The 27,398-nt window shown below is 41.7% G+C and overlaps 1 long non-coding RNA gene across 1 annotated transcript in view; it reads left to right on the top strand.

Moving 5' to 3' along the window:
• LOC102015177 overlaps nt 1–18,108 on the top strand; it is a 42,222-nt gene extending 24,114 nt beyond the window's left edge. The window contains exons 3-8 of the long non-coding RNA XR_001236405.1: nt 10,163–10,369; nt 10,706–10,763; nt 11,715–11,805; nt 12,408–12,501; nt 13,557–15,503; nt 17,443–18,108. This is a non-coding gene — a long non-coding RNA (uncharacterized LOC102015177). The remainder of the gene's footprint in view (nt 1–10,162; nt 10,370–10,705; nt 10,764–11,714; nt 11,806–12,407; nt 12,502–13,556; nt 15,504–17,442) is intronic.
• The last annotated feature ends 9,290 nt before the right edge of the window (nt 18,109–27,398 follow it).

Raw genomic sequence — 27,398 nt, 5'->3', positions numbered from 1 at the left:
TGGGGTTGTTTCTACATCCCAAATTCTATTCTACTGAGCCTCATGTCTATTTTGTGTCTCTACCATACTGTTTTTGTCACTGTAGCTTTGCAATATAACTTCAAGCATGTGATGCCTCCTGCTTGCTCTTTTTGCCCAGGATTGCTTTTGCTCTGCTGGGTCTCTTCATTTCTGTGCGAATTTTAAGATTGTTTTCTCCAGTTCTATGAGGAATACTGGTGGCAGTTTGATTAAGACTGCATTTTATTTTATTTTATTTATTTATTTTTTTTTCGGTACCAGGAATTGAACTCACGACCTCACGCTTGCCGGGCAGGCGCTGTGCCACTGAGCTAAATCCCTGGCCCCAAGATTGCATTTTAAACAGTACACATATAGAGAAAACAGTGCTTCTTCATATGTAACATTATTCTGCTGCTCACTTCATTTTATCTTTTGTGGTTCTGGAGATCTAACCCAGGACCTTGTGAGTTGCTTCTTTTTAAACTAGGTTTCAAAGTAATAATAGTTGCCAAAAGTGGTACCTTTCTTCCCTCTATACCTGTATAGTGAGGGCATGTTTTAACTAAAAAAGTAATATATTTTTTTGTTATTTGCACTAATGATTGAAGATAAGAGATGGCATTATCAGACAATTCCATTCCAATGTCAACCATAAAATACCGATTTTTCTCAAAAGATCTAATGTGGAGGTTTTTGACAATAAAATTGTGATGGCCTGAGTTATGCCCCCCCCCCCCAAGTTAAGGTGTTGTGTTCTCACCTTTCGTGTCTCAGACTGCGAGTTTAGTGGGAGACAGGAGTGTGTAAAATAATGAAGCAAGACTTGGGTCATCAGGCTTCGTCTTAGTCCGATGCCACTGGTGTCCTTGTAAGGAGCGGAGACGGGACCTCTGCCTGTCACGGGCCGGAGGCCTCACCTGTACCTAGAGGAGCCTCGCGGGCACCGGGGAAGATGCCACCGGCCAGCCCCGCACGTGGGGCGATCTCAGGCTCCTCGCCTCTGCGATTTGACAACATAAATTTGTGTTGCAAGCCACCCACATCTAACGTCTCTTCACCGCGTCCAAGGCTGACTGGGACGGCCACGCGGGTTTAGTCTGTAAGTAGGTTAATTTTTACCTCCCGGTCAAAACTGAGCTGACTCCTTTCTTGGCAGAGTAAAGCGGTTTTAGGGAGCCCCTGCATCAATCTGTCAGTATCTATCCGCGTTAAGAACAATGAACACATCGCTCCCTCCGGAGACACTTATCTGTGCTCACAAAGGTGTGCAGCCCCACGCTGCCTTCAGGACTGTGCCAGCGAGGAGAGGCGGAGAGAAATCGGCGGCAGGGCTGTCCCCGCTGTGACAAAGCCTCGTCCCCCTTCTGGTTTCACTGCATTCTTATGTTCACGAGTGGCCACCACATTTGCCTTCCCCTTTTGCTTGTGGTGTGGCCGTGCTTTCTGTCCACTAAGAAATCTCTTCCTCCGCCGCCGTGCCTGGTCTCCAGCGAACTCAGAGATGAATGAGATCCCGCCCAAGTTCTTGGCCGCACCTGAGCCTCCCCGGCCCCGCCTTTGTGCCGTCTGCGTGTGCTCCTCTGCCAGCCCCGCGCCGGCCCAGTGGCCTCTTGTCCCTGCTGCCCAGACAGCGGTAAGGGACTCAGGTGCTGGAAAAGAATTCACCTCCTGCCAGTTCCCAGGAAGCAGAAATTGCCTGGAGACCATCCGGCGAGGGGCTCTGACTCTCGGGAGCTGTTTTGGAGTCTTTATCTTTCTTTTACTGTTTTATTGAATCATGAATATTTTGCGTCTAGGCCGCTATGAGGGAGTTAGTAAACAGCATGTGCTCAAAGCGCAGAGGAATAGAAGGGGAACTGAGAACTTGTTTCTACAGTCATTCAGCTCACTGAGAAGGTCCACGCGTCATCTAGGAGTGCTACCAGGGAACGCCAGGAAGGGCAATGGGGACACGAGGGCAGACAAGGAAAGCTGGATTGGACTGCAAAGGGTGTGGGAAGAAAAAGAGAGGCTAGAGCACGGCTTCCTGGCCAGTGCACACCTGTAAATCCAGCACTGAGGCTGAGGCAGGAGAATTTCAAATTGAGTCCGGGCCAGAGCACTAGGCAAGGACCTGTCTTAAAAAGTAAAGAGGGGTGGGGATGTAGCTCAGTGATAGAGCACCCCTAGAATCAAACCCAGTACCACAAAAAGAAAGAAAGGAAAAAAGTAGGAAGAAAGTCTCCCAGTTAAGAAAAGGACAAAGGTGTTGGCAAGTGTAAATATCCTAGGAGGAAAACTAAGTAAACCAGCAATGAAGAGAAACCAGAATCTGATCAGAGAACACGAGAGGACGCAACGGCCGCAAGACCCGGGGGAGGCGGGGTGAGCCGGTGCTGGCCGCCTCTGACGCTCAGTCCTTTCCAGTCGGCGGTGGCTAGGCCGGCAGGACGGCAGTCTGGGAGAGTGTGGCAATCCGCGGCCGAACCTGCAGAGGTCAGACTGAGGAGCTGGCGACCGGAAGCCAGCACCCTGCAAAATGTGGTTCTTTCCACCCTGTGGGCTCCAGCCCTAGGGCTGAGGGGACCAAGAGGCCGTATTTTTGCTGGGACTTAAAGAGCAGCTCGACCAGGTACTCTTTATTTCATGAGCAAGTCAAAGATGCTCAGCCCATGAATTCCACCAAGGCTCCTCCGCGTTCAGTCACCGCAGGTGCTCTTTATCCCTCCAGTAGAGAATCCTGGAATAATTCTTTCAAACTGTGTGCTGTGCTGATTTATATCCCCAGCCCAGGTGTCTTTCATTATCTTAATAAAAAGCGCGCATTTTTATAGACAAAAGGGATTTTTACTTGTATTTGGGAGTTGTCATGAAATTCAGCAGTGATACTTTATCGGGACTTTGCAGTATTCAGAATTTCCTGGGCACGATGGCACAAGCCTATTTATAATCCAAGTGTTCTGGGAGGCTGAGGCAGGCAGATTCCAAATTCAAGTTCATTTTGGGCAACTTAGTGACTTGGTGAGACTTCTGTCTTAAAATTTAAAAAAAAATTAAGAAAAGGAGAAGCCTGGGGATATAGCTCAATGTGAAAGCCCTGGGCTCAGTTCCTAGTACTAGGGGCAAAAATGGAATTGGTGCTTAACATAGGTACTGAAGATTCAATTTAATTCATATTTAAAGGCTGGGGGTATAGCTCAGTGGTAGAGTGCCTTATAGGTATATAGGACAACAAGGATATGAGTGTCCCTTTGCAGAAGTAGTTATCAGTGAGTGCTAATTTGTTGTTTAGTAAGTATAGGGCAAAGCTGCTAGCCAGCTGAGAGAGATAAAAATGATATTTTTGAAAAGAAAAGGAGACAAATCAAGGTATGTTATGTACAGATACAAATTCCCTGTGATGAATGTGATCACTGTATATACCTACATTATACCAGTAAACTTAATTAAATTAAAACAAAGACATTTTTGGCTGGGATGTTGAACAACCTGAACCAAGCTGGTCTCATTTCCTGTGTGCAGGTGTAGCCTTTTTCCTACAAAGGTTTTGAGGTTTCGTGTAGTTCAGAGTGTTAGTTTGTAATCAGATTTAGTGGAATGAAAACTTTGCTTTTGAAACCCCTTCCCAGATTACTCTTTATAATTTCACTCTTCAAATATTCTTCAATTAGTTTTCAAAATTACTTAATGACTTATAAGGTTAAAGTCTCACTAATGTAAAGCTAAGGGAAAATGATGTTAATAAAACTTTGATAAAATCACCAATATAATTTTCTCTCATTTAATCAAAGGAATCAACTTTATGTTACTTTCAGAAATTTCCTATTTCTTCTTTATATTCAGGAAATTGAAAAACTTAATTGACCAGCCAACATTGATCTTTCTCTTCATCTTTGCCTCCCTTAGCATACTGTGATCTACGTGGACATAATTTCCGTGCTCTAGCAGACATAAGAGTGGATCAGGAGTTAAGAGATCTGAGTCACGAACAAATGAACTGAAAGAATATGTTTTGGATGGAAGTAGGGACGTTTGAATATGGAGTGGGAATTACATGAATTAAGAAATTGTTGATTTTGTTAGATGTCATGCTAGTTCTTAGTTAAGGAAGCAGTTGTAGTTCTGTTTTGGAGATGCATAAATTTGTGATGAACTGCTATGGTGACTAGAATTTGCTTTAAAATATGTTAGCAAATGATAATAAAATTAGATGTTGCCAATGCTATTACTTGTTAAATCTGTGAAATGGACATGTGGATATTCATTTTATAAATCTCTGTTTTTATGTGTGTCTAAAGTTTTTCAAAGTAAAACAGAAGCCAAACTAAAAAAATCCACACTGTGTAGCTTTGGATGTGTCATCTACTTCTTCTGTCGATTTTTCTAATGTAAAACACCAAGAACATCCAAAACAAGACAATTATTCTGAGGATCAAACTGCCTGTTTCAAAAAACAAACAAAGAAACAAAACAAATTGCCTGTTTCACCTGAAAGCTCTCTGAAAAATGCAGGAGGTGATCTCCTAAAATAAAATGCAGATTATTGTGTTAAAGCCATAGTCTAACTTTTTGATTTATCCTGGTGCAAATAATTTTTTTAAGAAGCAGGTTGAGAAGCCGTTGGATCTAGAGGACCTGCACTAGGACGCTGCCCGCGGGGGAGGAGTGGTCGCAGGACAGTGCCGAGGACCCAGGCTGCTTCGGAGACAGGGGAGGATGCACAGGCTGGGGCGCAGGGCCTGCTGGTTCTTTACGGTTTTTTTTTTTTTTTTTTTTGGACCTGGGAATCAAACTCAGAACCCTGTGCTTGCCAGGCAGGTGCTTGTGCCACGGAGCTATATCCCCGGCTGGTTTTGGAAAAAGAATCAGTGTAGTCGTCTTCTCCTTTTCCAGTCCCCTTCCTTGTTCCCATTCTTCCTCTACTTCTTCTTCTTCCCCCTCTTCCTTTTCTTAAAGCGAGTATCTCGCTATGTAGTTCAGGCTGGCTTTAAACTCTCTGTGTAGGCCAAACTGGCCTCGAACTCGCGAGATCCTCCTGCCTCAGCCTCCCAAGTGCTGAGATTACAGGCTTGCCACCATGTCCAGCAAGAATCAGTGTAGTTATGGAAGACGGAACCATGACCAACTTCTGGGTGGTAAGGAAGAAGGTCTGGGTCAAGATTCAGAGGGCATTTTCACCGGCTGCGCCAGGCTGCCCTGCTGCTACGGCACAGCGCTCCCGTGCACTCTCTATGCTTCGCCCTGCACCCCCCATTCCTCTCCTCTCGATTTTTAGCCACCTTCCCTATTTCTCCAACCGTCTGGGAATTCAGTGGCTTTTACTGGGACCTGGCCCCATGCCCCCCAGCCTTGCACAACAGTGCCTAAGCTTGGGTCTTCACCCTGTGTCCAGGGCGGAGCTTGGGAAAGTGAGGCCGGTGGATCAAGGTGGGCAGCTGCTGGCCTCCTCTGGGGTCGGTCAGGGTCTCAGGTGCTGGAGTCGCGGAGGAGCTGCGTCCTCGTGGAGGAGGAGGGGCAGGGCAGACTCCCCTGGGGGACCGCGGAGGCCAGGCCGCACACTCCACCCTCGCAGGGCCAGCCCCGCCCGGCGCCGAGGGCTTCCAGCCGCGATGGGGTTGATGGGACCGGGTCGTGTTCAAACCTGCTTCCTGTCTCTGGGGAGTCAGCGCCTGGGGCCGCGGAAGCCGAGGGTCTGCCCGGGCTTCTCCAGGGACGGCGGCGTGGGTGCCGGTCCCCACCTTTGGGGCCCCTCTCCGCGTCCCTCAGTGCTGTCCCTGACAGGCTCTCAGAGCCGCGCGACCATGGCAGACCCCATCCAGGCTCTTCCTCGACCCCGCGGGAAGATACGGAAACAGACGCCGGCCTTGCGAAGGAGCTCGGCAGGCCTCGGGGGCTGCTCGCTAATTAGCGCACACCCGCGTCGCTGGAGGCCGGGTCACCTGTCACCCGCAGGGCAGGCCGCGTTGACACCCTGTCTTCAGGAGCCTTCTTTTCCTGCCTGTGAATTTCTGTTAATTCCAGGTTTACACATGAAGAGCTTCAGTATTATATGCACTACATGGTAGTCTGTCTTTCAGTACTGGAAATCCAACCCAGAGACCAACTACGGAGCTACACTGCAACCTTTTCTTTCTGGTGGAATTAAAGGTTGAACTCAAGGGCTTTTCTCTGAGATACATTCCTAACCCCGTTTTAAACTGTGAAACTGGGTCTTACTAATTCACTAAGGTGCCCTGGCAGCCTCAAACATAAGATCCTCCTGCCTCAGCTACAGCGTCCCAAGCATGTGCCACCACACCTGACTAAATAGCAGGTCTGACATAGAAAGAGTATGTGTGATTTGAGAAGTAGGAATCACAGCAGTAGTAATAATTATTGCTTACTGAGCTCTTACTATGTGCTGTGGACTATTCTAAACATTTTCTGTTTTAACTCATTTTATTCTCGCAAATCTGTGAGGTACTATTATTATCCTTGTTTTACAGATATGAGAGTCAGTAACTTTCCCGAGATGTTAGAAGAGGCAGAATTCAAACCCAAACACTCTGTAACCTACAGAGACCATGTTCCTGGCCACTGCCCTGATAAAGTTTATGTCTGCCGGTAAGGTCCAGGGTACTTGGGCAAGCTGCCTGCAGTTACTCCTCTGGACGTCAGTTTAAGATGATCTGAAGCTCGGCTCTAGACTCCTGCAGTCTGCTTGTCCTGTCATCTTAATACTTTTCCGGATTTCTACTGCTCCTTGGGAAGGAGCCTGTCTGCTGCCCGGTGTGCTAGGACGGGTTGAGGTCACGCCCCAAGTCTGTTACTTAGAAGTGGTGTTTCCCAGCAAATTCAGACCGTTTTCTTATTTATCTTGCTGTATTTTTTTGTTGTGCCCAAGGTATATATTTCAAGCTGTATTTGAGTCACTTACTAATCAAACCAAAATCAAAGCCAAAGCAAACATCAATACTACCTTCCCACAGAAAGAAAAGGGAAACACTTTGTATTTTGGGCGATGAAACTGCCACCTAGTGGAGCTCGTGTAGATAGCAGAGAAAAGAAAAAAATCAGGCAGCCAGGAAGAGGTGGGCAACACCGAACTAGAGGGCGAAGGAAGAGAGCTGTGAGACGCGGTCTGTTTATCCCTTTAGCCTCGCTAGGACGCTCTTTTATTAGCACGTTTGCTTTCCTTGTATGGAACTGCTACGTGTAGAGAGCACGTCTCAATTCCATTTCATCCCCTTTCCCTCCCCTCCCGCCATCTCCTCATCCCTTTCCCCTTTTAGAAGTTCCATCTCCCTACTTCCTGTCATCTTTTCCTTTGCGATGTGTAAGCCCGTGTGTGATTGATTTCACTTCACATTATGGTCTCCAGGTGCACCCATTTTCCTACACATGACTCAAGTTTACCCTTTTGGCAGAGTAGCGCTCCCTTGTGTACAAACCCGGTGTTTTCTTTATCCATTCATCTGTCATGTGCTGATGGACGTGCAGGCTGCTGCTGAGATTTAGCTGTTTTGACTCGTGCTGCTGTGAACGTGGGTGCGCATGGGTCACTGTAATATTTTGAGAGCTCATCCGTGGAGCCTTGCGCTGCCGTGTGAGCTCGGCCAGGGCCGGGAGTTTCCTGTTTTCCGCTGCATCTGTAGGACCCGGAGCACTGCCTACCACAGGGTGGGGACGCTCGTAGGGAGCCGGGATGCAGTGCATATTTACCACAGGAATTAACGCTTAACTTGAGTTATCTTTAAAATTAAAAATATGATTTATATCTTGCTTTTGCTGGGAAATGTTACATAGTTCACATCGGAAGACCAGTTTGTTAGGGTTTGGGGATTTACAGTTCTTTGTAGTTCTGTAGTGCCCATGGTAAAGTTAGTGTATATTTTGTAGAAGATGCAAACATTAAAAATCTAAAATGGTTTCAGGGCCTTTTGTTAAGTTTACTTTCCTCTTAGAATGGGAACCCTAACAGGCTTATTAATGAAGTCCAAGGCAGAACAGATCCAAATTTTAAAAAGTACAGGGAGCAATCCATTCTTTAAAATTAAAATTTTATTTTTCAATTGGATATTCATGAAAATACTCCAGACTCAGAAAACACAAAAAAGCGCATCATGGAAACTCTCCGTCCCGACTCTGTCCTCCGGCTGCCCCTCCCCTGGAGCCGGCACCGCCACCGCCTGGGCACCTCCTCCTCTTCCTCAGACTTCCTGGTGTGTGCCTTCATATGAGATTGTAGGATTCATAAGGGAAAACTTCACAGTTATTATGAAGAACACAGCTTGGTGAGAAGCAGAATTCTTTCAGCTGGGCTGTGGATGCAGCACAGTGGTAGAACAATTGCTTAGCGTGCATACGACCCTGGGTTCAACCCCCAGCACCACCAAGGGAGAAAAAGAAAAGAATTCTCTGCTGTTACGATGTGCTTTTAATGACTAACAAGATGGCATGTTTCCAAATAAAAACAATCCCTTTTGGGATTCCCTTGATTTTTTTTTTTTTTTTTTTGGTTTTTCTCCGGTACCGGGAACCGAACTCACGACCTTGCGCTTGCCAGGCAGGCGCTTTTGCGCTGAGCTAAATCCCCAGCCCCTCCCTTGATTATTTTTAAATGGCCATTCTTTGAGTTCCGTTAATTTCTTAGGTCAGTTTTATGATAATTTTATATTTGCACATAAATCACTCACACAAATTTCCCAAACTGACAGTTTCACCAGGTTGTGAATGTCGACCAAGTGACCTCCTTTCCAGGACCTTAATAATTTGTGGCAATAACAGCAGCAGACAAGAGAAACATAACCATGGACATTTTACTTTCTCATTAAATGTTTATTTGGGAATCTAATGCTCCATGACTTAGGTGTGTAATAAATGTTGTGTGTTCTTTTTCCTGTTTTCTCCTAATGCTTATTTATTATTACTCAGGTTAGTTTTTACCTAATTTCTTTATTTTAAATTTGTAAAGAGGAATAAGAGACATATTAATCTGACAAATCATTCTTAAATACTCATAATGAACCTAAAACTCTGCTAGACATTGTAGAAATCGCTTAATTACTGAGAACAGTTGTGAGAGATTCTACCCTAGGGACATGCAAAGAAAAGGAGTTGGTGATGTTTAAACTTTGGGCCTATCTGAAGACACACAGAGAATGGTGAATTATTTAAGAAAATGATTAACACTGGGTTTCTTTCCAGAGTTCGAATGAGAAGGGACATTATTAACATCTCTAATACTGGGGTGCTAGGACCACGCAGAACCCTTGGACACCTGGCACTGCCCGTGGTGGGGTGGCTGCTGCAGGACTTTTTTTTGCATGAATACCTCTGAAGAACTACTGTGTGGCTTAGTGTTTACATTTCAAATAAAAGAATACCAAGTGAAACAATTTATTGCAAATATTGAAAGTGGTTTTTTTGTATGATAAGGAAACAGCATTGTTAGGTCAGACCGCTCCCTGGGGTGTTGGTTCTGTCTTGGTGAAGCTTATGCCACAGAATATCGATCTATTAACCTGTGGAGTGCAGCCACTCACACATTTCCATTAGAACTTGGGATCAACGGAGAGGGACAGATGATTTTCAGAGCCTCGTGGTGCAGTGGGTAAGATCTTGGCAATTTTTTAAAGGTTGGGAAAGCACACCAAAAAACTGGTAGAAGAGGTTGGCCACTTTGGCATGAAAGTGAGTAAGTGCATCTTTCCACCATTTATATTTCCTCCTTTATATTATACTAAAATTGTATTGCAGAAGGATAGTAAATAATATGGGGAAATGCTCATGTTATAACTGTATGAGTCTAATTTGGTGAAAAGAAAACTGTAATGTATATGCCCTGGAAAGCAGGCTGTACACTGACATGGAGACAGACAATTTCTCAATGCCTCAACTTTTTGAGTTTTAAAGAATGAGGACAGGGGCTGGGGATTTAACTCAGCGGCAAAAGCGCCTGCCTTGCAAGCGCAAGGTCGTGAGTTCGGTTCCTGGTACCGGAGAAAAACCAAAAAAAAAAAAAAAAAAAGAATGAGGACAATGAGAGGAACTATTTCCCAAGGGTGTGATAAAGTAAACAAAATGTAAAATGCCTAGAACAGTGCCTGACACTCTATTGGTCTTTATTGCTATTCATAAAATTGTTTTATAGACGAATTATTTTATCTTGTTTTCTTACTTTATTTTCCTGACCTTTTAGAATGAACCTTCATTTTTTGATGGAATTCTTGAAAGAATATGTTGCAATAAAACTTCGGTTCATAAGTACTTCTGTTTGTAAACAATCTGTATGTATGGTGAGGAAACAGCAAATAGAAGTGTGTGACAAAATTTTCCATTCATGAACTCCACACTGCGTGATGAACACGACTGTGGCCATCTTCCCTGGAATCATGGAGTGAATTAGGTTTGTGAACTCAGGCAGCACTGGTTCTTTAGTTCTCACACTCTGGAGCCCAGACATTAGGGGGTGGGGAAGATCCTACCACTCCCCTTTGAGGCATATTTTGGTGTTATCACAACTCTCTCTTTGGGGTTCTCTTCCCCAGTGAGCTGTAAGCTCCAGTTGGTGAGGCTGGGTTGGGCTTTGTGATTTGTGCTGAACGTCTTTCCTGTTCTAAGCCCCTGCTCGATAGAGTATTGGTTGAGTGAATGAAAGTTAAGTAAATATTCAGAGCAATGAATAGTCACTGTGGTGGAGTTGTATGTGTTGTCACTTAACGATATCACCCCTATTTTGTAGATTAGCAAGCTGAGTGGACATACAAGAAGAAAGTTGTGTGGTCAGGATTTGGACCCAGGTAATTTGGACCCAACTAACATGGACTGCCTACCATGGGAAAAAAATGAGAAAAAGATAACCAAAATCATCCTACCTAAGGAGTTACACCAGTGACATAGGAATTTTTGGAAATATTTATTGGGATTGTATGTGTACACAGAGCATTCCTTATAATTTTCCAAATACTTTCATATACTGTATATTGATTTTAATCTTATATTTGCCTATCTCTTTGCATTCTCTCCATAAAATTAAGAAATATTTCTTCCATTTGTACCTTATATACTATCATTTTCTGGGTAGGGGGCTTTGAAGCTGAGTGTAATCTAAATTATTAATCAACAACACAAAGAATTAAATTACACAGTTTTATTTGCCTGATATGCAAGTGGCTGGACTCAATAAGCATGGAGGGCTGGTTTCTAGCTTGGAGTATGAAAGTTGTGGTTCACAAGATCTCACTTTCACCCTCCCCCATTTGTGTAGCCCTTAATATTTCTCCTTCACCCGGACTTTTGTGAATAGGAGATGGCGGAGTCTGTGTCTCAGAATGAGCCTCTGACTCTTGAGAAAGATATAACAGTTAGATGAAGCTCAACAGATGGCTGATTCTTATCCTAGACCAGACATACCGATGTCCAAAGTCTGTGAGAACCCTCTTGTACTAGATTGAAATTTGCTTTCTTTCCTTCTCTCTCACCTCCCTCTGTTTTCCTCCCCTTTATTCTCTTCTTTTCATCCTTGCTCTTCTCTCATCCCTTTCTTTCTTCCTTTTTCTGCTACTTGAAAATATAAATAGCCTCAATAATTTACTGCACCGACTGCACAATTGCTAGGAAAGACAGACATGTTAGGATTCCTGCTGTTCTTCTTTCTGTTTGTTTTCATTGGATTGTTATGAAGCACTGGAAGAAACCTTTAACTGAAAGTCAGATGATCTGGATTTCAGTTCTGGATTTGATTTTTGTAGGATTGTATTTCTTCATCTTCAAAACAATGACATCAGCATCTAAGGACACTCTAGTTTTAACATCTAATTTTATGGTATTGGCATCCAACAGGTATGTGTGAGAGTGTGTGTTCAAGATAACATTATCAGGATTAATGAAAGTTCATAAGAGTCATAACACAAAAATCAAATCATGTTTTCCTCCTTTCCCTTCTCCCTCACTTTGCTGTGAACACGCGGAGGAAGGGGTAGGGTGGAGGAAAGTATATTACTGTGAGAGACAGTAATTTAATTTGTCTCCTGGCACCCCTGGGTAACAATTTTTAATTAGGAACTCAGAATTGGTATTCAGTAACAAGCTTTATGGATTCAAACCTAATTTGTGTGTCAGATGCAATTTAGATGACTTCAGACCATTTATAGGCAGTGAGGATGGGTTTGGTGGCCTTTGGTTAGAGAGGCCTGAGATCCATTTTCCAGTCCACTGACCTAATATTTATGTCTAGTGAGAACCAGGGAACACGTGTGTACAGGTGACCTATGCAGCAGACAGCTGTTAAATGATCTCCCCTGGGGCATAAGCCGAGTGCTTCGGGGAGGGCCTGGCCTGTGTCTCTTTGTTACCACTCTTTTCTAGTTGTTGGAAATGATGTGTTGTGTAGCTGCTTTGCACTGCTCTCTTGATGTTCCTTCACCATGATCTCACCCATACAGGACTGTGACAGTATTTCCATCTCCAGTTAATAAACCAAAGAAATGATTTTTGTAGTCAACAGACCTGTCAGTCATAGTTTGTTCTTCACTGTGGGTAAGTCAGCAGGGGTTTCAGAAAATGCAAACATTTTACTTTTTTGTGGTAAGGATAGTGAGAAACTAATAATGAAGACATTAATGAGTTTTATAGAATAGATGTCCTAACTTTTAAGAGTCTAGAAGCCTAAACTCCAATTTTGTCTTTTATGTCCAACCCCCTCCCCATTCCCAATTAGGACCTTTAAATAGGTAGGTTCCTGAGGAGGAGAGTCACACACACATGGGAACTGAGAAATTGCTTCAAGGTTCTGACTTAGCATGGAGGAAAGAAAAGGAAAGGCACATTCTGAGTCCACAGTGTGCTAATTAGAGATTTATACAAATTATCACATAATATTTAAGCAACTATGTATCAGTGTGAATGCGTGAGTCTATGCTGCAGTAACAAATATCCCCAAAATTTAAGACTTAAAAATCCTAAAGATCTCTCTCTTGCTCTGATTTCATGTGCATATTGGGTTGCTGGGGACTCTGCTCTACATTGTCCTCAACTGGAGCAGAGTTGGCAGAGCTTCCCTTTCCCAGAATACTCTTGTGTGTCATGGCAGGGGCAGTCACCATGGTGAAATGTATTCTAGCATGAATGGCTTCCCCCTAGGAGTGATTAACATTTCTTCTACTCACACTTTATTAACCAAAGCAAGTGTAGAAAAAGGCAATTCACAAGGAGGGCCAGAAATACTCATGCATTGCACCAATCACAACCAAAAAGAGTGACTGATATTTCTATTATTGAGTATCAGGATTTAAAAAATAATAAATGAGTTAAATAAGAATGAACATGGCAACTAATCACAAAAAATTATTTGAGCATTTGCTGGGTGAGGGCTATCATTTTTTATTGTAGATATTTAGCGGTCACTCTAAGAATTGTGCTTGTGAATGTGTCCCTGAAATTTGAAACTGAAATTTTATTTTCTGACAGTTTCTATTATCATTGCAAAGGAAAAATATATTTTCTTTGTATGTGAGGGTATTAGTTACTTTTCTGTTGCTGGGACAAAATGCCTGACACCTGCAACACAAAGCAGAAAATGATTTGGTTCACAGTTGCAGGTAGTCTAGTCCATGGTCCTTGACTCCAAAGCAGAAACATCATGGCAGAAGGGCAAGGCCAAGCAAAGCAGAGGACTGGGAAGAACACCAGGGAGGGATATAGCCTCCAAAGACACACAAGCAGTGACCCACCTCCTGTACCTGGACAGGTATGGACATCAGCTATGGACATCAGTGGATTAATCCATTTATCCATATAGTGTCCCCTGATCTAGCAAGCTCTCTAGGAGTGTCTTAATTCAGGCAAGCTGACAAATTAGCTGGCACAGTGGGTAAAATAATTCAATATGAGTATATTAATAGACACAGGAGCCCTTTTCCTCCCAAGAAGTCAGCTTGAGTCCAGTTTGAGAAATACAGTCATGCAATCCTTACCATACATGATGGATGTATCAGAGCACCAATTTGACAGACGAGGAGCTGAGATAACCTCACCTTTTCCAAGGTGCACACATACAAAGTGACAGCCCCTTGCTGTAAGCCGTCTGTGCCTGATCCCCAAGCACTTTTGGTCACCCATCTGTCCATATCCTGAGCTACCCTGCAGCAAGGCACCAGGAAGACCCAAATACAGGGTGATACAGGAGGCAGGGATGGGGACAGAGTTATTGCAGTGGCTCAACTGGGCCCCAGAGAGGGTCACTGACCTTTTGTTGTGCAGGAACCATGCTTTTAATCTTAGCAGAACATGAAATGTTTTCCAATTAGCGATTTTCTAGGCTTTGGCTGCAGCAGCCCAGTCTTTGTTTCTTCCGGACATACAGAGGGGCTTTGTCTGAGGCTGGGAGCCAGCAGTCATATCCCAGAAGACCTCAGCAGACCCCTGCTGGGAAAGGAGCTCTTCCTGGGCAGAGGCGCCTCCCACTCCTGAATGTGGTGGGGCCAGCGTGGTCGGGCTTTCTGAGCCTGGAGCTGCCTGGGCTGCCAAAGTCAGGACTCAGGACAGGGTGGAGTGGCAGGGCCAGAGAAGTCTTGTAATTCGAAGAGTGCTCCAGTCTGTTTAAGGCCCAGCCAGCCACTGGACTGTTAATCAAGTCACTACGTCATGGTGGGAGCCCTTGGGGAGGAACAGAAGGAAACCGGGTGACATTCTCCCTCAGTGAGATGCAGCTAAATACAGTCTATCTTGCAAAGAGGAACACCAGCAGGCCAGCTAATTTTGGAAGCTGTAACTAAAAATCTAAATTGCCTTGAAAGCGAGTGGTAATCCGTGTCAGGTGCTGTGTTGCGAGCTGCTTGCCCACACTGTCACTGAATCTTCACAACACCTAAGGAGGCAGGAATGACTCTTTCATTTAGAGCTAAACAGACGGAAGCTGGAAGAAGACATGATGTCATTTCCTCTAAACGGTAAAGTTGGAAGTGGCACTTCTCCTCAAACATCTGCTTTCTTTTGAATACACTCGCTCAGTGACCGTGTGCAGTGGAACAGCTCTTTTCAGGTTCAAGAGCAGCAACTTTCCTTGGAGTCTCCACTCAGCCCACATTTCTAGATGATCTTCAGTGGACGCTGGCCAGAGCCCGATGTGGAATCAGCAAAGCAGTTATTTTCCCTTGTGTTATTCTCTCTTGGGATCGGGACCTGCATGCTTGTTAAGTCCATATTATCTTCACATAATATTTTATGCTCCTTGGGGGAGGGACCATAACGAAATAGTCGTCAAACCCCATTATTCTTAACAGGTTACCTTTAAATTAAGGGCTGATTTTATGACATGCACCTATTTTATAGGAGTCATTTTATGTAGTTCATTAAGAGATGACATAGGCCCCCAATTCTAATGAAAACCTTTGCTTTGTAAGCGTGCTGTCACATTGGATGCTTCCAGTCTGATCCAAGTTATGCCACGGGGATGAGAATTATTTGACCTTATTTCAGAACTTTAAAATATGGACAAGAGAAGCAGCAGTTATAATTGATTGTTTCCAGATAGTTGAATGGTAAGTGTTTAATACAGATGTGATACTGATGAAGTCTCAAATATTAATTTATAAACTGAGATGTGGGTACAGTGTCTAGTAACTAGCCAGAAAGCTCAGGGAGCCTGAGAGCCAAGTTGGCGAGGTGGGCTTGGGACACATGCAGGGTCTCACTCAAGGCCACATTACCATAAATACTCACTTTGAAACTGACTTGGAAACTCTTGGTGTATGGAATTGGTAATTCCCAGCTTGGAGGGGTCATCTGAGGATGAAATGTGTGTAAAGCACCTAGACCTAGCAGATGTACAGTAAAGCATGGCTGCTATGGAGGTATTCCCGTCACTGAGGCCAGGGCCCAGGCGGTCTTCCTGTGCCCATGAATCTAGTGCAGGCACCATCTTGTCTGTGTCCACAGAGAACACACCATGGTAAACAGGAAAACTGGTGATACCCCCCCAGCTAAGGACAAGACTTAAGGTAGCTGGTCCCACTAAGTTCTCCGAGTCACTCACCCTCCCTCATTGACACATCATTTTATTCCACGTACTTTCTAGTGTATACATGCAGACCACACTGTCACTTTTCTTCACCTTTTTTTCTGCCCATATCAGAAATCAGCACAGGGAGAGATGCAGGGTGGAGAAGTGCTTGTAGGCTGGGGTAATGGGGAGGAGACTGCAGGAATGCAGAGGTGATCTAGTCTGTGTGGTCGAGAAGGCCGCTCGATGGGCTGGCAGCTGCTCTTGCCTATTTACAAAAAATCAGCACTTTAGGGAAGCCATATATAATATATTTGTCTGTATAATATACATGTATTTTCATGTAATGTATATATTCTATATTAGTATATGTTTATATACTAATATAGAACATATGTAATATATAACAGTACATATATTTATTATATTACACATAATAAACTTGTTATAAATAAGATGTATGTATTATATATGTTTTATATATAAAAATTTGAACTCTTAAACATTTCTACTTTTTAGCTATGGTTCATTTATGAGAACTGACACAATTTTAGTTGTTTGGATTAAAGTTGAGTGTGTTGTGTGTGTGTGTGTGTGTTTGAACAATGCGAGTAGCCCTAATTTGTAATTAAAGCGTGTGGGCCCTGATAAAGGAAGATCAATAAGATCAATAAGAATAGGTTCTTGAAAGACACTAAATTAAAAGATACATGAAGAACTGCCTTGATTCTGCAAAGGGGTCGCACATAGGAAACAGGTTTTGCTCCAAGCATTTCATTCCTTCCGACAGGTTTCATCCTGGCTCTTTCTAGCCATTGACATCGTCTCAAGTCGTCCTGTAGCTTTGGGGTCACGTTCACCCGATGAAACAGTGTTGTTTACACACGTTTAAGAAGCCTAGGCCATGGCTACACAGCTTAATCACTGTGTTCAATCCAAAGGCCTCTCCCCTTCCAGCTCAGATCCAACCTGTGCTTGCCTCTGATGACTGTGGGGTGAGGAGGTACCCGGCTCTTCTTTACACTTCTTGACCACATGCTGCACACACCTTGATTTTCTAGGGTTGAGAGAGGGTGGTGAATGGAGAAAGGAAGGCGAAGACATGTAATCCTGTGGTTGCTTGTGGAACTTGCCTGGCTATCAATGTCCTCTTCCTTTCCGCATCCAAACACTTCCCCTAGTGAGGCCACTGGAGGCCTTGTGAGATCTCTTCACTTACAGAGCTAGCGCCTCTGGCTTGTGCCCCAGGAAGTACAACCCAAGCTATTTCCTGTTGCAATCTTTTAGCTCCAGCAGGCGGCAGTGTTCCTGGGTGATGAGACTCAGTTAAGATGGCAGAAGTCCAGATAACTGCTCCAGTCCAGTCCCCTGGTTTCATTTTGAAAGAAGACATTGGTGCTATCTCTGCTGGGTAAAACTTGCAGGTATCTCTGAAGTGGTTCTGTTGATCCTTCTTTTCCTTACATGGTTTTTCTTAGGAAAAAACACTGCAGAGCATCTCTCCAAAAGGGCCAGGTGTGGTTGTGCACACTTACAACCTCAGCACCGGGGAGGCTGCTGCAGGAGGATCTTGACTTCAACACGAGCCTGGAACAGAGCAAGACTCTGTCTCAAAAGAAAAAAACAAAAAAACAAAAAACCAACCAAATAAAATAAAGTAAAACAACAGAAAGTAGTCTTCTCAATGAGTTGATAAGTTTTATTTTATATCTCTTTATGGGATAGGTTTCTGTTATACGTTCACTGACCAACTTCTGTGGTTTGTCACTTCCGCTGGGGATAATGAATCTGTTACTTATTTCCTAGAACATATGTGAATGCTACTGACCTGTTGCCTCAGTTTGGGGCTGTAGCTTTACTCCTCAGAGTCTTAGTCTACTTTTTTTTTTCTTGCAAATGCAGTAATTACTCTTTTGAGGAAAGATCTTGAGATATCTTGCTAAGCATTTGGAACAAAAGTAATTGATCTCTATTTCAGTACCTGATACCAAAATAAATTTGAAATGGATTAAATGTTGAAGTGCAAAATAAAGTTGATAAAAGTACCAGAAAAAAGTGCTATTGTCTTTTTGGCCAGGAACTGGCCTTTCTAAATTTGTTCTTAAACCGGGCATGGTGGCACATGCCTGTAATCCCAGCACTCAGGAGGCTGAGGCAGGAGGATCATTGCAAGTTTGAGACCAGCCTGGGCTACGAAGTGAGTTCAAGGCCAGCCTGAACTGCATAGCGAGACCCTGTCTAAAAAAAAAAAAAAAAAAATTGATGCCAAAGCTAAAAAACCCTAAAGGAAAGGAATGCTCAACTGGGGCATGTAAAAATTAAAACCTTTCATGCAAAACACACCATTAACACAATAGAAGACAAATAGGTTTGGGTGGGGCGTAGTTCTGTGGGAGAGAGTGTGCCTAGAGGCTCTGGATTTCATTCTAACCTTGTAAAAAATAGAGAGGGGTGGGGCAGAGGGAGAGGGAGAGAGAGAGGGGAAGACAATATAGTCAGGAAATAATTTGTAAGAAAAGATTAATATTCTCAATATATAAAGATATATCATTAAGGGCTATAAATATGATAGAAAAGTGAACAAAGGGTAGAAATAGGTAACTCAAAAAATATGAAACTGATCAATCAATAAATACTTGTGATTAAATGTTCAACCTAACAAATAATTTGCTATTTATTTATTTATTTATTTATTGTCTTTTTGAGACAGGGTCTCGCAATGCAGTTCAGGCTGGCCTTGAGCTCACTTTGTAGCCCAGGCTGGTCTAGAACTCGCAGCAATCCTCCTGCCTCAGCCTCCTGATTGCTGGGATTACAGGCGTGTGCCACCATGCCCAGCTAATTTGCTATTTAAAATGTATAAAATACTTTTCTCTTTCCTCCTAAATTTGTATAATCTTGGTTCTTTTTCACTCCGCGTCTTTGTCACTCTCTGTCACTTCTTATCTGCCTCCTCTATTTGAATATAAGCTCTCTGAGGTCAGAGGGTAATCTTTTTTTTTTTTTAACCCCAATGTGTGTCTAGTGCTTGATCGTAGTAGAATCTCAAGTGTTTTTTGAGTAAGTGGACAAATAAAGTAATGAAGAGAATGTAGCATGAGTAAAATAGCATTTTCTCTCTCTTAAAATTTGATTCCAGTGATCAAATTTCCCTGTAGAAATAGTGTGTAATCAAATTTTAAGATATGTACCTCTTTGATTAAGCAATTCCATATTGAGAAATTTACCCTAAAAAAAAAATTGGACAAGTAGATAAAGGTACACTTAGTTAACAATGCATTGTTTATGAGAGAGAAAATTTACACAAATGAAATTCACATTAATAGGAAATTGATATTTTGTAAAATATTACACAACTAGATATTACTTAGTTAAAATGATGCTATAAAGCTGTGTTTAGTGACATAGATATTTGTGACATAGAAGGAAAAATGAAATTATAAAAAAAGTGTCCAATCTAATTCTGTTTTTGCAAAACATCTATGAGAATATTCAGCAAAATATTGACCATAGTAAATTTGATCTTATGGGTCACTTTGATTTATATGTGCATGTTTCTATACTATGAATATAGCGGTGATGACATTCTTATTAAAGCATGTATTAGACTGCTGACAAGGGTGATGTGAACTGGAGTCTGAGCCAGTTGGGGGGGGAAATATATATATATATATATATATATATGTTCTATGAATAAGTTATTTTGATAAATAGCTAGTAAAAACAGCTTTTTAAAAGCTTCTAATTTTTAAAAATGTATTATTTAATGAATCAAATTTAAAAAAGTAGATGAGGTAACTTCGTAAATTCCTTTTATTTCTAGTATTTTTTCTTATTTCTAATTGCTGCCACCTAGTGGATGACGATTCTTTTTTTTTTTATTATTTTTTCTTTTATTTTTTAAAGACAGCTCTTTCTAGAGAGTTTACAGAAATCACCAGTGGATACAGTGTAGGTAAATGGGTACAACTTGAGACCATGCTCATAAGTGAAATAAACTGGACCCACATGTGTAAACATCATATTGTCTCCCTAGTGTAAGAAGCTGAAAGAGTAAATAAAACCCAAAACGTACAATTGATGATATGAAAGGGAAAGAAATTGCTCAAAGGAAGGAACAACTGGGATGAGGGAAAGAAAGAAAGAAAGCTATGTGTGTATATATATATATATATGGGATAACTGTACTGCTGATGTCTTGTGGTTTATTGAAAGGAACAGTTAATGCTTAATTTTTTTTTATTTTGACTAATTTTGCACGCCTTTATCTGGTAATCTGAGCAACTGATGTGAAGACAACAATATGCAATAAAATAACCATTGGTGAACTCCTACCATCTTGTCTAGCGAAACTCTGTATCATCTCTAATGTTTTTTAAATTATTTTTTAAACTCTCTTTAATGATTTAATCAATCTTGCATTCTTACATCTGGTAATCTGAACAACTTCGTTGAAGATAACAATATGTAATATAACAACCACTGTTAATTCCTATCATTTTGTTTTGAAACCTTGTATCATTTTTAATGTTTTTGTTTTGTTTTGTTTTTGTCTGTGATGTGGGTGTTTTGTTATTCTTCTTCTTTTTTTTTTTTACTATTCTCTTTAAAATAAAAAAAAGAAAAAAGATCACCAGTGGAATGCTAGTAAATGTTTAACACTAGTTCTCCAAAAGTAATGTATACATAAGAATACATTTGTACATCTCTAGTTCTTTTTTTTTTTTTTTTTGGTTTTTCTCCGGTACTGGGAACCGAACTCACGATCTTGCGCTTGCCAGGCAGGTGCTTTGCCCCTGAGCTAAATCTCCAGCTCCTCATTTGTACATCTCTAATACATTTTATTTACACATAGGATGCTACAGTTTATGAATAATAACATAGGAAATATTCTTTTAAAAATTATATAGTTAATTGATTTTAACAAAATACTGTCATTGATTTTTTGTTGAACTCTTGCATCTGTAGCCAAGCTGTGGTTCATGATTTCACAGTGGAGTTACATCCCAATCTACGGCCTTTTCCCCATGCTTGTTAAATCTTATGGGTGCCTGCTGTTTGGCTATTTCTCATTCTTGTACATATTATAACTATTAAACCCCAGACTCTTTTAGATTTAGCACTGGGTTGAGCCCTTCTGTGTAGCACTTATTATGAAAGTACTCTCCTCATGGTTGGCTTTGATCTACTAATGTGAGAACAACGTGGGTTTGGGGACAGAGAGATGGCTCTGTTCTATGGAATCTTCACTCCAGAGATTTGATCATAACCTCAACAGCAAAAGCCATAGGACAGTGTAACAAATGTATTTAAATAAAAACGACAGTGACAGGTGCCCCCATACCACTAAGTATAGTGGTATCCTTGTTTCAGAGTTGTCTTTGTTGTTCTGGGGAAATGCAGAACCACGAAAGAGAACCATTCTCTGAGTTTCTAATTTGTGTCTGAGCAGCATCTTATGGCAGGTTTTATTGTTTTCTATGAGTGAGTATCAGGGAGGAGATTTTTTTCTTCCTTAATATGTTTAAAGCCTTTGGACATGTTTAAAGAAAGAGAACAAAGTGTAAATGATAATGTGTGATTGAAATATACAATCAATGTTTAAATTTAAAAATTACAATAAAAGACACATTGTCATTGTTCCTCCTAAAAATACTCCCCCTTGCTTTTTGTTTGTTTGTTTGTTTGTTTTGTTTTATTTTTCTGGTACAGGGAATTGAACTCACGATGTTGTGCTTGCCAAGCAGGCGCTGTGCTGCTGATCTAAAACTCCAGCCCCTTCCCCCTTCCTTTGAACACACTTATCTCACCATTTTTGGCGCTTTCTGAAGTAGTTCTGGAAGTCCTCTTTCATGAGTGTCTTTGTGAGATGTGATAAATATACGGTGAATGCTGCTGCTGAGTGACATCCAACAGAAAGGCAGCTCTGAAAACATTACAGTGTGTCCTCATCCACCCTATTCACTGGATCTGGCGCTGTATTCTGGTTCTTTCCCAAAGACAAAATGACCATGAAAGGGAAAACTTTTTTTGTGGATATCGGGAATCAGGGCCTCACGCTTGCCAAGCAGGTGCTGTGCCACTGACTTACATCCCCATCCCAGGGAAAACTTTTGAACTGATTCAAGATATCAAAACAGACATGACAGTGGTAACTAAAGACATTCAGGAAAGAGGACTTCCAGAACTGCTTCAGAAAGCGGAAAGAACGGTAGGATAAATGTGTTTGAAGTAAAACGGAGGCTTTGAGGGGGATTCATGATAATATATCTCTTACTTTAATGCATTTTAAAAGTGTAAGTAGTTAGCATATTTTTCAATCAGGCTTTGTATATGTAAAGTTCTTTTTTTCGTTTGTTTGTCTTTTTGAGGCAAGTTTTCGCTATGCAGTTCAGGGTGGCCTTGAGCTCACACTGTAGTCCAGGTTGGCCTCAAACTCACAACGGTCCTCCTGTTTCAGGGAGATTTTTTTTTTTTTTTTTTGGTTTTTCTCCGGTACCGGGAACCGAACTCACGACGTTGCACTTGCCAGGCAGGCGCTTTTGCCGCTGAGCTAAATCCCCAGCCCCGGTCCTCCTGTTTCAGTCTCCCGAGTGCTGGGATTATAGGCATGCACCACCACTTCTGGCTCCCCTAAAGTTCTAAATTATAGAAAAAATTATTACCATACAATTATTTGCACTAAAATTCCTATATTTTCAAAATCCTAATCCTATACTTTCTAAATGTGTTCTCATGTTGTCCATTTGACCTCCTAACAGACCTGTGAGGCAGATACTGTTATTCTTACTTTGCATGTTAGGAAATAGCTTACTGAAAGGTAAAATGACTTCTTCAAGGTCAACACAGACCAGGAGTCATAGTAATTATAGTACAGCAGTGCCTGAGGCATCTCTACATGAGTGTTGGCGGAATACTTGGGAAAAGCGAATGAAAAAAAAAAAAAAAACAATAAAAATGATACAGAATTTCAAAACAAGATGATAGGAAATTAACAATGGTTCTAGGGGGCTGGGGATTTAGCTCAGTGGCACAGCGCTTGCCTGGCAAGCACAAAGTCGTGATTTCGATTCCCGGTACCAGAAAACAAACAAACAAACAAAAAACAATGGTTCTTATATTACATATTGTTATCTTCAAAGTAGTTGCTCAGATTACCAGATATAGGCATGTAAGATTGATCAAACTATATAAGAGCTAAGTGTTCCTTCAATGAACTAATAAAAATTAGTAGTGCAATTATCTTAGCTAGCGTGTGTGTGTGAGTGTGTGTGTGTATAAAACCTCTGACGCTTTCTGCCCACCTGCTCACCCTCACCGTACCTGAGACTCTTCTCATCCAACGTTTAATCTGTGGTAGTGAGGTCTCATCAGATTTCATGGGCAAAATCTACCATACTTGTTCTTTTTCCTTTTTTTCCTTTCTTTTGAGTTGCTGAGGTTTGAATCCAGGACCTTGCAGATGTTAGTCAAGGGCTCTACCACAGAGCTACATTATGCTTCCAGCCTCCTTTAAAAATGGTATATATTTGAAGTCTACAGAATGATGTTTTGGTAAATTACTATAGTCAAGCAAATGAACACTTCCAGAATCTTGGAGATCTTATATTCTACATTTCCATTTGGCATGTAGATATGAGAGCATTTTTAGTAAGGAAGACTAGGAACCCTAGTCTTCTAATTCTCAATTCCAAAGTTTTAAAACACAAAACATTTTATATTGTAGAATAAATATTTTTTGACAAAAGTGGAGTTACTGGGGTTGGGGATGTAGCTCAGTGGTAGAAACATACCTGGTATGCACAAAGCCCTGAGTTCTACCCCCAGTATTGCAAGAAAAGAAATGAATTATTAATTTACAGAATTTACAGAATTATTAATTTATTCCAGGGTATGCATAAAGATTGATTCAGTGGGATTCTGGTCTATACTTCCTTAACTGTTACTTATTGGAAAAAAATGCTATATGTGATAATATGCCAGGCAGTAGACATTAAATATAGAGTTAGCAATATTGATGTGTTTATCTTTTGTAATTTGTAGGATTTGGGGGAAGAGATAAAGGACAGATGACCTTTATTTTGGAGAGTATATATGGATGCTGTTTTCTATTTAAAAATTTTTGTAATAGAAAGTATAGGTGTCGATTTGTTTAATGTTTATTTATCTGTTATTTACTGTATGCCAATGATTATACTTAGTGCAGGGAAATAATGGTAAGCAAAATGGATAAAGACTATTAAAATATTTCCTTTTCTTCCCTGGCCATCTAAAAAACCATCTTATTTTATAAATCTTGGGCTTACTTCAGCTACTTGGGGTGAACTCTAAGTCACGCCCCTCGGGGGTCCTACTGCAGAAACTGTAACTGGATGAAGAGAATGAGGTGCGTGAGACGTCAAGTACCCTGGGTATTAATGAAATTGAATTGTTGAGGATAGGAAGGTGGCTACTGCCTCCACTATTACGTAGATATTAATATGTGTTTTTTAAGAGACCTGGTAAGTCACAGTTTTCACACAGCTATCTTCAGTGTTGTCCTTGTTTTAAAGATTTAGTATTTACTGTATGTGGTGTTCTTTTTTGAGTTGACGCTTCCTGAATAACATGTTATGGTCCATTACTGCTAATAGTTATACGAAGCCGAATGTTTTGCCCTACACAACGATAATGGTTATCTCACTGAGGGGAAAAAATGAAGTTGAAATGTAGAGTGGAACCCTAACCTGACCTGCAGTGAAATAGACTTTTGGGGGAGAAAAAAACCACATTATGTGATATCTTCATTTGTTAGTGACACAGTCTCCCCTTGTTTTCTCATACCCATTCCGCCCAAATACAAGGAGCTTTTTAGGGAGTTTAAAAAGTATTTTCGAGTCTCCAGTGCTTTAATCTGTGTTTGCTTAATTGCGTGGATGTAAAAATGCAAAAGTGAAGGCTTGGGAGACTTGGAAGATGCTATGGGACACCCGCGCATGGGGCAAAGGCTTGTTTTCCGGGTCATCTCTGCTGGTAGCACAGTTGCCTCCTGCTACCAAAGCCCCTCCTCTGAGGTGCTGGTGCGGTGATCTGTGTGCACTCAGGCTTCAGTGTGGGTAAACAGCAGTGCTCCCCTGCGAGCAGTAAGATGAGAGAGTCGAGGGAAAAAACAACACTGGCACACAGACTGTAGGAAGATTTGGGATGAGAACTTTCCAATTTAGCTCCAGTTACTTGTGGGTCCATGACAAATGCTTTCTCAGCCCAGTTTGCAAAACTTCTTCCTTTCACATCTGCTCCATAATGGTAAGTTCTCCACTGGCCAGGAGGCCAGGCTCAGCCTAATTTAGTGGTTTGCAGCTGAAGTAGCTTGAAACCAGGAAAACAAAATGCATCAAAGGATCCCTGATGGGCCCTTCACCATGGGCTCCCTCGGTGGCAGGGTGATAAGAGCGCTTTATTTAAAGTATGCAAAGTGGAGGCAAAGGCTTTGGGCTCCCAGGCCAAACAGTGGGACAAATAGCATCCTCCGAGACCCGCCTCTGAGAAAACACTCACTAGTGACATAAAACCTGCTGTCAGTCATCTCAGGAGGGGGCCCTGGTGGTCCATTCGGACCTCCTTATCTCATCTGCAAGCCTCCTTTGGGGGTGAGGGTGTCTAGAGTAGATTCAAAACCAGAGATGGAGTGATGTTCATGTCTTTTTTTTTTTTAATCTTTTGTTATCTCATTCTCAAGTCACCCAAAATGACAAAAAATAGATGAGTTGATTATTATAACCGACCCATAAAAAGTTTCTTTTAGCTTATTTTTTTCTGGTTATTGAATATAATCACTATCTTGTTTATTTTTTTATTTTTATTTTTTTTTGAAAGCTAGAACCTGAAACTTGCTTTATTAAAAAAAAAAAAAAAGAAGAAGATGTAGCTCAGAAGTGGAATACCTGCTAAGCATGCATGAGGCCCTGGGTTCAAGCCTTGTAGCCCGTGGGGGTATGTGTCCATTATTTCAAACTTTTGAACACGTCACAGCATCCCAAAATCAGGTTGTGTTTTTCAATTGGAAACTAAAATTAAATGCATTTAAAAGTGACTGAATACTATGCCCTTAAAATTAAATACATTTAAAAGTGACTGAATACTATGCCCTTCAAATATTCTTGAAAATGATGAATCAGAAGTAATTCTTTTTTACATTAAAAATTTCACTCTACCATTGTTTTTTCCAACTGTTGCATTTTTCCAGTGAGAAACGACTTGATGTGATTATGTATTGGCTTGCCAAGTTTCCCTCACAACCTTTGCAATGTCCCCTGGAGGAGAGCGAGTGGGTGTCATTACTCCAGTTTTACAGATAAAAGCAGATTTAGGGTTTTTCCCCACTAGGAAATGACTTCCAGATTCTTCTCAGTTGGCCCTGATGGCTCACGCAAATGCTTATGCAAACCAGCAGATTTGTAAGGAGTTTGTAGAACTCAACTTCCATGTCAGTCTTGGGTAGCACTGTTATCTTTTAGTTGAGTCCCAAAGCTCTTTCCTTGTCCAGGCTGACAGCCCCGGGGAAAGTTGTTTGTCTGTGTGGTTAGAGAAAGGCAAATGCCTTTTTCTGGAGCCTGAAAATCAACTTAGCAATAACAGCAAAGCTGTTGAGAGCTAATTTAGTTGTAAGCGGAACTGAGAACTTACTTGAGGTATTCTTCAGGGATATGAACAGCTATTCACTGTCTCCATCTCAAAAACACCACCAAACAGAACATTTCTTCACACGAAAAATTACCAAAAGAAAGCTACAAACATAGTGATTCTGAATACTATAGGACAGAGAAAGGACAAGCTTGTGTGTAATTAGTTCCCCCCTGCTTTAACGGGTTTAAGTAAATGAAAGTGCGTTGAAGTGTGGGCCTTGATTTAACCTTAGCCTTCACAGGCTGAGAATAGCACTTACCTTTGCAAAGTATGACTTACCTAACCTGACTGAAAGCATGCTACAGGTGCAGGGCTGTTGGACTGGTGTCTGTGGTCAGATTCTCCTTAGTAGTGTTCTCTCCCTTTTAGGTTTGTGTCCGATCTTGTGCAGATTACCTGCAGGTAAAAATTGCTAGGAGGATTCTAAGGATAAGAGCTGAGTGGAGAGTTCATGGGAAGTCAGAGTAATCACAGCGATTCTCAGCCCTAACCGCTGTCATCATACCTCGAGGCCTTTCAAATCCAATGGTGTTTGAGTTCCTCCAAAGATTCTAATTTACTCTATGGTGGGGACAGAGCCTAGGACTCTTTTTAAAGCTTCTGAAGTGTTTACAACGTGCAACCAGCATTAAGAACCCCTAAATGAGTCTGTCGTCTTCAAACTTTGGTTCTCCGCAGATAACAGGAATTTTGTATTACATAAACACGTGCCTAAATCCACTCCAAACCTACTGGATGGGAATCTATGAGGAGAGGACTCTGGCACTGA

The sequence above is a fragment of the Chinchilla lanigera genome, unplaced genomic scaffold, assembly GCF_000276665.1.
Source record: "Chinchilla lanigera isolate Chin_1 unplaced genomic scaffold, ChiLan1.0 scaffold00056, whole genome shotgun sequence".
Lineage (NCBI taxonomy): Eukaryota > Metazoa > Chordata > Mammalia > Rodentia > Chinchillidae > Chinchilla > Chinchilla lanigera.
Note: the sequence above shows the minus strand (reverse complement) of the source record. Positions and strands in the feature narration are given on the sequence as shown.